Raw genomic sequence first — 12,365 nt, 5'->3', positions numbered from 1 at the left:
TTATCTTGTGAGTGGGTTAGTTGTCTCAGGAGTGGGTTTGTTATAAACTAAATTCAGACCCCTCTGCTCTCTCTCATGCCCTCTCTTGCCCTTCCACCTTCCACCTTCCACCATGAGATGAGGCAGCACAAAGATCTTCCCCAGATGCTACCACCATGCTCTTGGACTTCCCTGCCTCCAGAACCGTGAGCCAAATCCACTTCTGTTGTTTGTAAATACCCAGTCTGTGGTATTCTGTTATAGCAGCACAAAATGGACTAAGACACCCATCTCCCTTCCCTTCCTCCCCACCTGCCATTCTGCTCTGAAGACCTGATTTCTGGGTTGCTGTTGTACTTGAGATCTCATACTAGGGAAACCCACAGTGAACCACAAAAATACAGATTTTCTCCTCAGTGTAAGCCAAGAACTCCTTCCTGCCTTGCCCCAAATTGACCTTGATGAATTCCTCAACATTCAGAGAACAAACTCCAAAAAAAAGTGAGCGTCATAATTGTAAAATCAAATTGGATTTAGAAGAGAAGAGTCAAGAATTGAGCAACAAATTTTAAAGGATAATATTGGCCCAGAGCTATTAGTAATGTCCCTTAAGCACACTGAAGGTTTTTGAGAGACAGAGAGAAGTGTCCCATAGAGTTTTACAGAAAATGTGTGTTTTACAGAGATTTCAATAAGTGGAGGAAACATCATATCTTGAATCAGAGCCCTGGGTTCAAGTCCGGGCCCTTTAGTGGCAACTCATTCAATCTCCCTGAGCCTCGAGTTTTATATCTGCAGATTGGGGATAAGTCTCCATGAGGATGAAGGGATTGGTTTTTAAATGATGAAAAGCTCTGTGAATGTGAGCTTTTTTATTCTCCTGGTTCATTTTGACATCTTTCCAGAACAATCCTACTGTCATCCTCCAGGCAGAGCTAGGCTCCCAGCTGGCCCTGTGCAATGTCTGTGAGCCTATCTCATTCTGTTCTCAAGGCCCTTCCTGAAAACCTAAGTAGTAATGAGTCTGTGATAAACTCCCTTGAATGAGGGTTGGGATAGGCTCACACGTCGCATTGAATTCTGGCCTGTGATGAATATGATTAACAGAAGCCTCTGCTACATTGAGGGTGGAGGGCTAGCAAACATCTTGCAGGGGAAAAGATACTCATTTGCATATATAAGTATCTTCCTGAGCTTGGCAGTTTCTTCTGGGTGAACTTGCCAACAAAGCAGGGAATGGAGTGATATTTTATCTACCCTTCCCTTTTCTAACAATTCCATTCCCACCAGCCTGGGAATTTTTAAGGGGTAGGGTAAAGAAAATGAACTTCAGAGAGACATGAAACATTCCAAAGGAGGTTCATTTAGAAAACATTGCTATACCACAGCATGAGAGGCAATGCTCGGCATGTCATAACAAGTCAAGAAATATTTGGGTTAGCTGATTGCTGGGGGGCGGATAGCCTGCACCTGCTCTCCCTCTCCCTACCATGCTTTCCATCTCTCTCCTGCCTTGGCTAGTCCCTTTTTCCCCCAAAAAAACTCAACTCAGTTTTCCTTTTCTGGGAAGCCTTCCCTTACCACTACCCTCCACTCCCACTCCCTCTAAATGGTCCCAGAACAACCTGGACATAAGTCTCTACACTCTTTTCACCCTTTATGGAACAATTGGTTCAGTGGTGGCCACTTCCCTAGTCTGTGAGCTGCCTGAAAGCAAAGACTGTGATTTCTTTTCTTATATCCCCACATCTCCAAACCTAAGGAAATTTGAATGAACATATTAATTAGTATCAAGAGCTCATTTAGAATTTATTCTCTCAGAGCTCCAGTGTTACAGGTGACAATTATGTCAACAGAGAAATAAAGCAAAATAAAGGTGAACACTTTGACTAGAAATATTTAAAATGTAATTCCAGAAATCAGTGGTGACAAGGATACAGGTTAGAAAAAAATCTTCTTCCACCTCCCCGTGACCTTAAGCACAATGAGCATCGGAAAGAATGACTATGGGATCTCCTCAGGATTGGAGCTTACATCGGCGCCTCCTCAGTGACGATGGCTTCCCAGTAGCAGGGTGGTCTGGCTGCTGCCGAGTCAACCTGGCTCTAACACACTTAGCGTCCTTCTCCCACTCGCTAATGATCCCAACATGCGAGAGCTGCAGAGTCCTCGACAATGCAGTCTGGATGCTTGTCCCTCACCCCCATCTGTTTCTCACCACTTTCGAAAACATTGATTGGATTTCATTTTTAATCATGGAGAAATATTCTACACTTCTCACAGCCAGGTGGTGCTCCCAGAATCCTGCTCACATTCCACCACGTGTCTGTCACTGTTGGGAGCAGGGTCTGGTTGGCAGCCAAGAAATTCTCATGAATCCCAAACCAGAAGACTCATTTCCAACACATCTTTCAGTGTTCTTAGTGCCACATTTTCAAATCCCAAGATTTGGCTGATCAGACAAACTGTTAAGCAGCAGATGTCACCCGCTGACTGAAGGAGAAAGTCTTTTAAAATCACAGCACATATTAGCATAGCAGATGAAAGTGACTAGATTTGCCTTCAAAAATACCGGGATGGCTCTCCTGAATAGTTCTGGGCCGCGGCTACTCGGGAGGCTCAGGCAAGAGGATCACTTGAGCCCAGGAGTTGGAGGTTGCAGTAAGCTGTGATCACACCACTGCACTCCAGCCTGGGCAACAGAGCAAGATCCTGTCTTGGGGGGTGGGGGGGAAAGTCTCTCCTGACTTAGACCAGAGAGTACAAAAATAAAAATAAATTTAGAAAAAAAAGTTTCTAGGCTGGGTTTAATACAGCCTTGCAAATAACTTTTCAGCCACTTGCCCAAGGCACTGTTGGATACTGAATAAAGAATAAAAAATTATCCCACAGAAAACTAGACAAAGGACTTGAAGAAGCCAGTTACAAAAGAAGAGATACAAGTGGCTTAAACATGTAAAAAAAATTATATGCTGTTTCACCAATAATTTTTTAAAAGGCAAATTAAAATGACAATAAGAGGACATTTTATCCCCAATTAAATTACTACTGATATTATAGAATTATACCATTAGCTTTGGAAAATGTACAAGCCAATAAGCATATTCACCCACTGCAGTTGGGAATGTGAAATCAGTATACTGCGACAGATTACTTAGAAATATTGAGTCAAAACCTGCAAAATGTACCCACTCTTTGAGTCAGCAGTTCTCTTTCTAGGAATCTATTCCAAGGAAATGATGAACAGTTAATCTTTGTGATATATGTGCAAGGATCTGTATTACTGCATTGTTTAAACAGGAAAAATCTAGAAAAAATACAATTGATCAGTATGAGCATAAGAATGTTACAATATATACATAAGATTGAAAATTATAGAATACCATGCAGCTCTGAAAAACTGTTCTATGTAATAGGGTTTGGCAAACATTTTCAAGTGTGAGAGGGTAAATATTTTAGGTTTTGTAGTCCAAGAGGTAAAATCAAAGATATTATGTAGAACTTATAATAATGAGAGAAAACAAATTTCCACAAATTTTTCTGAACAAATTTAAAATGCAAGAATGACTGAATACAATTTTTTTGTAATATAGGTCTACCAATCTAATTCTTTTTGGACTAAAAATATTTTGACTGACTGAAGTTCAAGTCGGTTTTCCTTATCATTAAATCAATTTCAAATGTTCATCTGTGAAAAATAGCTGGCAAGCCAAACAAAAACAGACAATAGACCAGATTCAGCCTGTGCCTGTGGTTTGTGAATCCCTGCTATAAAGGAATACTTGCTAACGTGGAAGAACATTCACAAAATATTGTTATGCAGACTATGAAATGGTATGAGCAGTGTGTATGCCAGTTCTTAGTACTGTTCACCAAATACCTCTGGTTCTACACCTCTCCTGGCACAGGACAGACTGTATTTCCCAGCTCCCTTGCAATTGCAGTGACCGCATGGTCAGACCAAATCAATTTGCTCATTGTGGAAATGACCCCTGTCACTCAAAGGCCACAGACTAGGAGAAATATTTTCAAGTCACATATCTGACTTCTATCCAGAATATTTTCTTTACACTCTCGAACTCAGTAATAAGAAAAAAACCTAATTTTTTTAATGGGCAAAATATTTAAGCAGACATTCCATCAAAGAAGACATGGATGGCAAGTAAGCACATGAAAAGACATTCAGTGTTATTAGTCATTAGGGAAATGCAAATTAAAACCATAATCGGATATCGTTTTCCACCTATTAGAATAGCTTCGATTACAAAAAAAAAAACTGACAATACCAAGTGTTGGGGGAAAAAGAAGCAAGTGGAACTCTCACATAGTGTTCGGTGTAATGTAAAAGGGTGCAGCCACTTCAGGAAAGTTGGGCAGTTTCTTGTAAAGTTCAACATACCATATGGTCCAACAATTCTGCTCCTATATATTTGTCCAAATGATATAAAAACCTATGTTCACTCAAAAATCTATATGTGAATGTTTATGGCAGCTTTATTTGTAACCATCAAAAACTGGAAACAACACAATGTTCTTCAGCTGGGAAGTGGATAAACAAACTGTGATACATCCATATAGTGCAATACTGCCCAGCCACAGAAAGAAATGGAACTATTGATACATACAATAATATGGAAGAATCTCAAAATATAATTTCTAAATGAAATTAGTTAGACCCAAAAGGTTAAATATTGTATGATTTTATTTATATTACTTTGTGGACAAGGCAAAACTACAGGGACAGGGAACAGGGAACAGCTTGTTGCCAGGGGCGAGGTGCAGGGGAAGTAGGTTGACTACAAAGAGGCAACATGAGGGATATTTTGGAGGGTTGATAGAGCTATCCTTTATCTTGATTGTGGTGTACTTACATGACTCTATGCATTTGTCAAAATACAGAAAACTATACACCAAAAAAAGTGAATTTCATTGTATGTAAAATACAAAATAAATTTTTTTGAAGTCTTTAATGCCTATACCTGAAGAGAGAAAGAAGAAAGAGAGAAGGAAGGAAGGAAGGAAGGAAGGAAGGAAGGAAGGAAGGAAGGAAGGAAGGAAGGAAGGAAGGAAGGAAGGAAGGAAGGAAGGAAAGAAGGAAGGGAGGGAGGGAGGGAGAGAGGGAAGGCCACTGCATTGGCCACATGGGTGGGCAGCTCAGCCCTGCTCGCCCCGAGAGCCAGCCTGGCCTCTGCGTTCCCTTTGGGGCCGGCGTGGACACGAGCGGAAGCTGGTGGAGCATCAGCTGCTGGTGTGAGGCCTGTGAGCAGAGGGAGGCTGAGGCCAGTGGAGCTGTCCAGGCAGTGCCTGCAGTGAGGGCCTAGGAAGGCATCTCTGGCACCTGACTCTGCCCTGTGCACACTCTGGGCAAGCAACTCCCGTCGACGGGCAGAGGCTCTGCAAATCCTCCCAAACAGAAGCAAGGGGAAGTCAGCAAAAGAGGTCAAAAGCTGTGGCAGATTCTGCAGCCTGCGTTGAGTGCCTCGCTGAGCCCAGGCTGAGTGTGAAGAGGTGACAATGGGTGCACCTGCAGCCCTACCCCCTCACCCAGCAATCTTCTTCCTGAGCCACACACAGCCGGGTCCACGTCATTCTGCAGGTTAAGTGAGACGAAGCGCCAGTGTCTAACACCAAGTTGCACCAGATAAATGGCTGCTGACATGTGGCTTTTTTTCCTCCCCTTGATCCTAAGGTCAGCATCCTGCCCTGGGAGCCCTGTGTGAAGGCAGGAAGTAGCACAATCAACCAGGGTTTCCTGAGCACCTGTGTGGCCAAGCATCCTGCCACAGTCTGCGAAGTGCACTGGTCCTCCCCCATCCTCCCAACTGGATCAAGGAGGCTGTGTGCTTCCAAGAATGGGCCTCCAGCAGAGGCTCAATTCTGCACAGAACCGGACCCTCAGCTCCCTGGGGAAAGGTGTGGGTCCTACCCGGGTTCCCAGTGAGCTTGGCAGTAAGCACATGCTTGGGTCCCATCTGGTGGAGAATGAATGAATGAATGAATGAATCTTCCTGCATGCACTGTCATCTGTATCTGTTCAAAACTAATGCAAACAATCAAAATCAGGGAATAGAGCACAAGCTATATACTAGTGCGAGGGTTTAATAGGCCCGCTTGGGAGCCAGTCAGACTTGAGATCAAATCCCACTCTGGGCTGTTCACTGGTTGGGTGGGGCCATCTTCCCGGAGCTGGTTCTTCATTAGTGCAATAGGGGAGTTTATGATACCTCCCTCACGGGGTTGCCATGGGGATTAAGTGAAATCATTCATGTAAAACACTTAGGACAATGCCAGAAACAAAGCAAGTAGCACTGACTGATAGCTATCATCATCACTGTCATAATCTTTATCTCTACTCAGCTGCAGCACAAGATCGGAGCAGCAAGAGTTGCAGCCTACCTGTCTGTGAGCCCTGGGCTCTGCCCTCTGTCGACAGGCTTAATGAAAGGGGCCAAATTAAGAGGCTCCCTAACGGTGTCCCCATCACTGTTACAACAAGAAAGTGCAGTGGACAGACTATTGTAATGGTCCTTTTTCTTCCTCCCTTGCCTCCCGGAACAGAAAACAACAGCAATATCAAACAGCCCATAACTGCTGTGTCTTACATATTGTCCCTGGCATCCTATGTGTGTTGTTGCTATTTGTGCTCTGTCTGCTTATTTCTTCATCACTCTCCTGGGCAAAATTGATCCCCTCATCAGCAGCTGGGAGACAACCGGCTGTGATCTCAAGCCTTTGGAAGGTCAGCTCAAAAGGCAGCATCTTCCTAGCAACAGTTGCCAGGGAAGATTATGAGGGTGGACTCAACTCCCAGGGGAGCGGAAGACATGGAGAGCTAAATAATTGGCATTTCTTTTAAATGGGGTGGGGAGGCGGTGGGGGGTGCCTGCCACTGTGAGGGGTGTGTGCAACCTCTTCCATTAGCGCGTTGCTCAGTCCCTTTGTTAGAAGTTCCGTCTGGCCTTTTTGTTTTATTTGATGTCATTTTGTTTCCTAAAATATAGAGCTGAAAATTACATGGTCCAAAGGTTCTTCACCTTATCAGACCCAACATCCCATGCTTACAGCAAATATTTTGCAACACCTCCTTTGCTAGTCTTAAATGAAGCTATAGATGTATAATCTACTATGTAATTTTAAAAACAAATGTAAAGCCTGATAATATAAATGAGAAATAATTTATAATAAAAGGAATATCTAATATGCAAATACTTGTGAACAAACACACCTAGAAAACATAATGAATAAATCAGATGCTTATATCTATGTATAATATATTATCCACATTTGTACTTTCTAGTTGGCATTTGGAAATAAGAGCTAAATAAGTGCATTAATGATAGATAAAGAATCACCAAGAATCCAGTGTCTGGAAGCCCAGATGAGAGAGCACTGTATTGTCACCTCACTTCCTAGGAACAGCATTTTTGCCAGTGGTATGATTTTTCAAAACGTGTACAACTTTTGGTAACACTACAAACAAAACAAAGCACATGCTTGCTTCCGTCTACACAGTACTTGCCTTCCTAGAAAATTCAGTATATATTAAAACCATGAAATGGTGGTTTGAGTTTATATGTAAAACAGAGTTTGGTTTGAGGCCCAGATAACTACAAACAAGTTTTTGAATGACCAGTGGAGAAATGTTGACGGGCTGTAGCTGAGGATGCCCCGTGCACTAGGACATCACAGCCCTCTGGTTCCCACCCACTGAATGCTAGAATAACCCTGCTTCATCACTATGATGAATCAGAAATGTCCCTACAGATTCCCAACATGTTGCTTAGCAGTACCAGTGATTAGCCCAATCCCATTATAAAGATGGGTAAAGAGGTCCAAAGAAAAAAAGTGGCTTGCTCAAGGGAAAGCCAAGACGAAAATGGGGATGCCCAGGTCGGGGATTAGAACAATTAACTGAAATTCTGTGAATCCACCCTCACACCCTGGATGCGTACACATCAGGCTATGCTAATGTGCTGACATTACCCATGGCTCCAATGGTCATCTCCTCCTCTGCCCCTTTTCCAGATCAACTTTCTTTCTGATTGCCAGTAATGTCTGGTTGCGTACTAAGTTACGAGCTATTTTGAAGCTCTGCTTTTCGCAGAAAGACATTGTTCTTTAGAGAAACATGTCATTTCTCCACATTGGTGTTTATTTTGCTTTGGGATGGCTCAACAAGAGAGTCCCCTGATGTCCAGCCAGTGAAGGAGACAGAATAAAGAACAGTGAGAGTTCTGATTTCACTGTACCTGCATAGGCAAGGCTCTAAGGACAGGAGTTTTATCATCTGATTTACTTTTTTAAAAATTATTAAATGCCATATATTAATGTGAATATTATCATTATTATTAAAAGAAATATTAATTGATTGACACATGTTCGAAGGCAATGTCCAGGACGTGAAGACCCTATAAACTAGACGCCCGGGGAGGAGGAGACAGCTGAGTTGTCTTGCTGGGGAGAGGGGCTGTGGTGGGAACATGAGTCCAGATGTGGAGGGGTCTAGAGACATCCACGTGGACATGCACCGCAGGCCTTCGACAAAGGGGTTGGAACTTTGCAATGAAGGGCCGAGCTGAAAGCCCAGATTTGGGGCTCATGTCCAGGTAGAGAAGAGTTGACAGCACAGGATTAAGTAAAATCACCTCCAAAATGTGTACTAAGTAAGAAGGAGGAAAGAAAAAACAAGTTAAGGTAGAACCCTCAGCACTGCCCATGCTTTTGTGGCTGGTGGAGATAAGATGCCGAGACAGGACAGTAAGAAGGAACAAACAGGAGACAAACAAATACAGTGTTGTCTAAACAGAAGACTACGGGTGAGGTCCTGTGTTAAGAGCTTTACCAAACAGACCATCTCGTTCAATCCTCACAACAACCCCAACAGGGAGGGAATATTACAATCCCTCAATTTACCCTTCAGGAAACCACAGCAAAGGAAGGTTAAGTCACTTGTCCAAGAAAACACAGCTAGTAAGAGGCATAACTAGAATTTGAAACCAAGTTGTCTGACTCTAAAGATGACATGTGAGCGTCCTGCTAAATTAAAGAAAAATAAGGACAAAAAGTTGTGCCTTGGATCTAGCATTTATAACAAAATGCTAAGAAAAACCCAGGGTTTCGGCCGACACAGGTGGGCTGGGGGCTGTGAGTGCTGTCCCTGACAAGCACGGGCAGCACCGGGAACGACCACAGGTTGCCGTCAGGGATCCGTGACCTCCTGCAGCCGCAGCACAGCGTGACAATGCAAAATTTCTCATTATGGATTACATTGTCTTCTCAATAAAGCAAAAATCACTCCCCAGAATAGACCTTCCCAGGCACAAGAGTAAATGGATGAACAGAGAAAACATGTGTCCAGTCTATTATATACAGCAAATGAACTTGATATTAAAATGTGGAAAGCAAAAAATTGATTATGTCTCTGACATGGATCATTCCTCCCTCTTATCCGTGGCAGTCTGGTCACCCATGTGAGACAGCAATTCCTACTCTTAGGAAGAGCTTTCCGGCAGACAGCAAGAGAGGAGCTCCAATCCACCCCCAGGAGAAAACCACACTTGGCCTACCTGGGCCAAGGCATCCCGCAGAATGGTTTCTTGCCATATTGAGTGAAACTGTCCCTATAGAAAAGAGATGAAATCCACTGTTTGTCCTGGACTTTGAGGGATACTTAGCTTTGAGGAGACAGTCTCCTCCAGCTGAGGAAAAATCAGGTGATGTTCAAAGCCAAAGTGATAGTCACAGCCGACTGAAGTTGTGGTGATGGAGATTAAGAGAAGTGGACAGATTGCAGGGCAACCAGGGGGGTGGGCCTGGAACCCCCCTCTCAATCACTGTCCTTGACACCTCAGCCCATGCCTCCCACTGCAGCCAGCTGGGGAGCGCTGGGGAGGGCTGGTCCCACCTAGGGGCTGGGACTTGGAGAGGAGCTGACCCTCGGGCTCTGGAGGGCACAGCTGTACAAACAGAGCTCTGCTCTGATCTCAGGCCCCAGAGGGCTTTGCTGGAGTTCTCTACAGGTGTGTGTGCTGGATGGAGGGGACAGGGCTCCGGGAGGGAGCCACCAACTCTGCTGGGGGGAGGGGCAGGAAAGGCCACTGAGGTTGTGACACTGAGCTGAGTCTCGACAGATGAGAGTTCCCAAGCAGCTCAAGAGGACCTTGGGCACATTCAGGCAGAGGGAGGCCTGGGGCCAACGCCTGGGTGCAGCAAACACTTGGGAAACCCTAACTAGTGGTGACTCACCAGCCTTAGCCTGCAGCAAAGTCACCCGTGAACCTAATCAAAAATGGAAAGACTGATTCTCTGGCCCAATGAACAAAAAAATATTCTAATTCTGTAGCTCTGGAGAGGGGTGTGGGAATGTGCATGTTTAGCTGTCATCCCGGGTAATGTCTCTGCAGGGATCCGTAGAAGGAGCTGTGAGGAACATCACCAAGGGGCTGCACCTACTGGCCCCTAGCGGAGGAAGGCAGACGCGGAAGGTGAGAATGGCAAGAGACACGGGGCCTTTCATTGCTGGAGGCAGAGAGATGGGGGAACAGATTGCCTTTTAGAAAGACCACTCTGAGTTCGATCAGAGCGGAAGCAGAGAGGAGACCCCAGAGAGCCCCGAGCAGCCCGGCCACAACAGCCCCAGTCACCATGACCGCAGCTGTGATCAGTGAGGCCCAGACCTGTCAGCCACCAACTGCCCCCACCCGCAGCGCTGCCCACACCAAGCCCGGCACCACGAGTGGTGGCATGGGGAGTGGTGGCCCAGGTGACCTCACATCAGCGGCGCCTGCCAGCTGGGACAAGATCATCGCAAGGAAGGTTTTGGGAACAGTAAAACGGTTCAATGTAAGAAATGGAGGTGGTTCCAGCGACAGGGATGACACCAAGGAAGATGTATTTGTGCACCAGCCTGCCATAAAGAAGAATGACGCCAGGAAGTACCTTGCAGAGGAGGAGATGGAGACATTGCGGAGTTTGACGTTGTTGAAGGAGAAAAGGATGTGGTGGCAGCCAACGTCACAGGCCCTGGTGGAGTCCCAGTTCAAGGCAGTAAATACTCGGCAGACAGTAACCGCCACAGACTACCCACGTGGCAGGGGTCCTCCACGCCATTCCCAGCAGAATTACCAGGACAGTGAGGTGGGGAAGAGAATGAAGGACCGAGACTGTTCCCGAAGGCCAGGCCCAGCAACCCGGCCCTACCGCAGGCGAAGGTTCCCACCTTGCTACGGGCCACCTTGCAACAACCCTATGGGCGGGGACTGCAGTGTCCCACCCTCCTGTGCAGGGAGGACTGATGGAGCGTGCTCACAACCAGGGTGCAGGAGAAGCACGTAGACCAGTAAGAAGGAATATGTGTGGGGGTTATAGACCACGATTCCACAGGGGCCCTCCTCGCCAAGACAGCCCAGAGAGGACGGCAATGGAGAGGATAAAGAGAATCGGGGAGATGAGACCCAAGGTCAGCAGCCTCCTCAACTTCAATTACCGAGGCAGACGCCCAGAAAACCCTAAGATGGCAAAGAGACAGAAGCAGGCGATCCAACAGCTGGAATTTGTCCACTCCGAGGCTGAGCAGGGCGGGGCTGAGCCCATGCAGCTCCCATCTCTACCCTCCCGTTTAGTCATCCAACAAGAAGAAACGAATATGAAATTCCAGCAATAAGAAATGAGCAAAAGATTGCGGCTGAAGATCGTAAGTGCTTGTTTTTTGCCCGTTGACCAAATAACTAGAACTATCTGCATTTGCTATGCAGCATTGGCATTTTATTATTTTTACCCAAAGACATCTTTTTTGGTAATAACAATGTGCTTTTTTAAAAAGCCTGTTTTTTCTCAATACGCCTTTAAACGTTTTTAAATCGTTTCATTTCTGGTAAAGCTGAGAATTTTTTAAAACTTCATTTTTAATTTGTAATAAAAGTTTTGTAAACTTTTAATTTGTAATAAAAGTTTTGTAAAAAACTTGATTTTTTCAAAAAAAATAGTCAACAAACTGCAAGCACCTGTTAATAAAGGTCTTAAATAATTAAAAAAAAAAAAACACTGAGCAGTGGCAGCCTCTCCCACCAAAATGTAAGCCCTAAGGGTCTGTTTCTGCTGCCACTGTATTGCTGAGTATTTAGTACATAGTAGGTACACAGTATTTCTTGAGTGAATGAACGAGTGAACAGTGGCAGGAGGGAAGGTGGGCTGGAAGGAGGTCCGGGCTCTCACTGCAGTCTGAGCGTGGGATCGGGCCCTGAAGGCTGGGGAAGTGGGGAGGCGAAGGAGCAGGACTCACCCTCGTTCTGGCATATTCGAGGCCACACAGGCCTCACAGGGCTTCCTGGAGGTGTTTCTGTATTTCCGGCAAATTCAGGGATGTCTACAAAACTAAAAACGCCATG

General features: G+C 45.1%; 1 pseudogene; it reads left to right on the top strand.

Moving 5' to 3' along the window:
- Positions 1 to 10,623: 10,623 nt before the first annotated feature.
- Positions 10,624 to 11,641, top strand: LOC123644370 (annotated as a pseudogene).
- The last annotated feature ends 724 nt before the right edge of the window (positions 11,642 to 12,365 follow it).

The sequence above is a fragment of the Lemur catta genome, chromosome 9, assembly GCF_020740605.2.
Source record: "Lemur catta isolate mLemCat1 chromosome 9, mLemCat1.pri, whole genome shotgun sequence".
Taxonomy (NCBI): domain Eukaryota; kingdom Metazoa; phylum Chordata; class Mammalia; order Primates; family Lemuridae; genus Lemur; species Lemur catta.
This window is presented reverse-complemented; position numbering and strand designations above follow the sequence as displayed.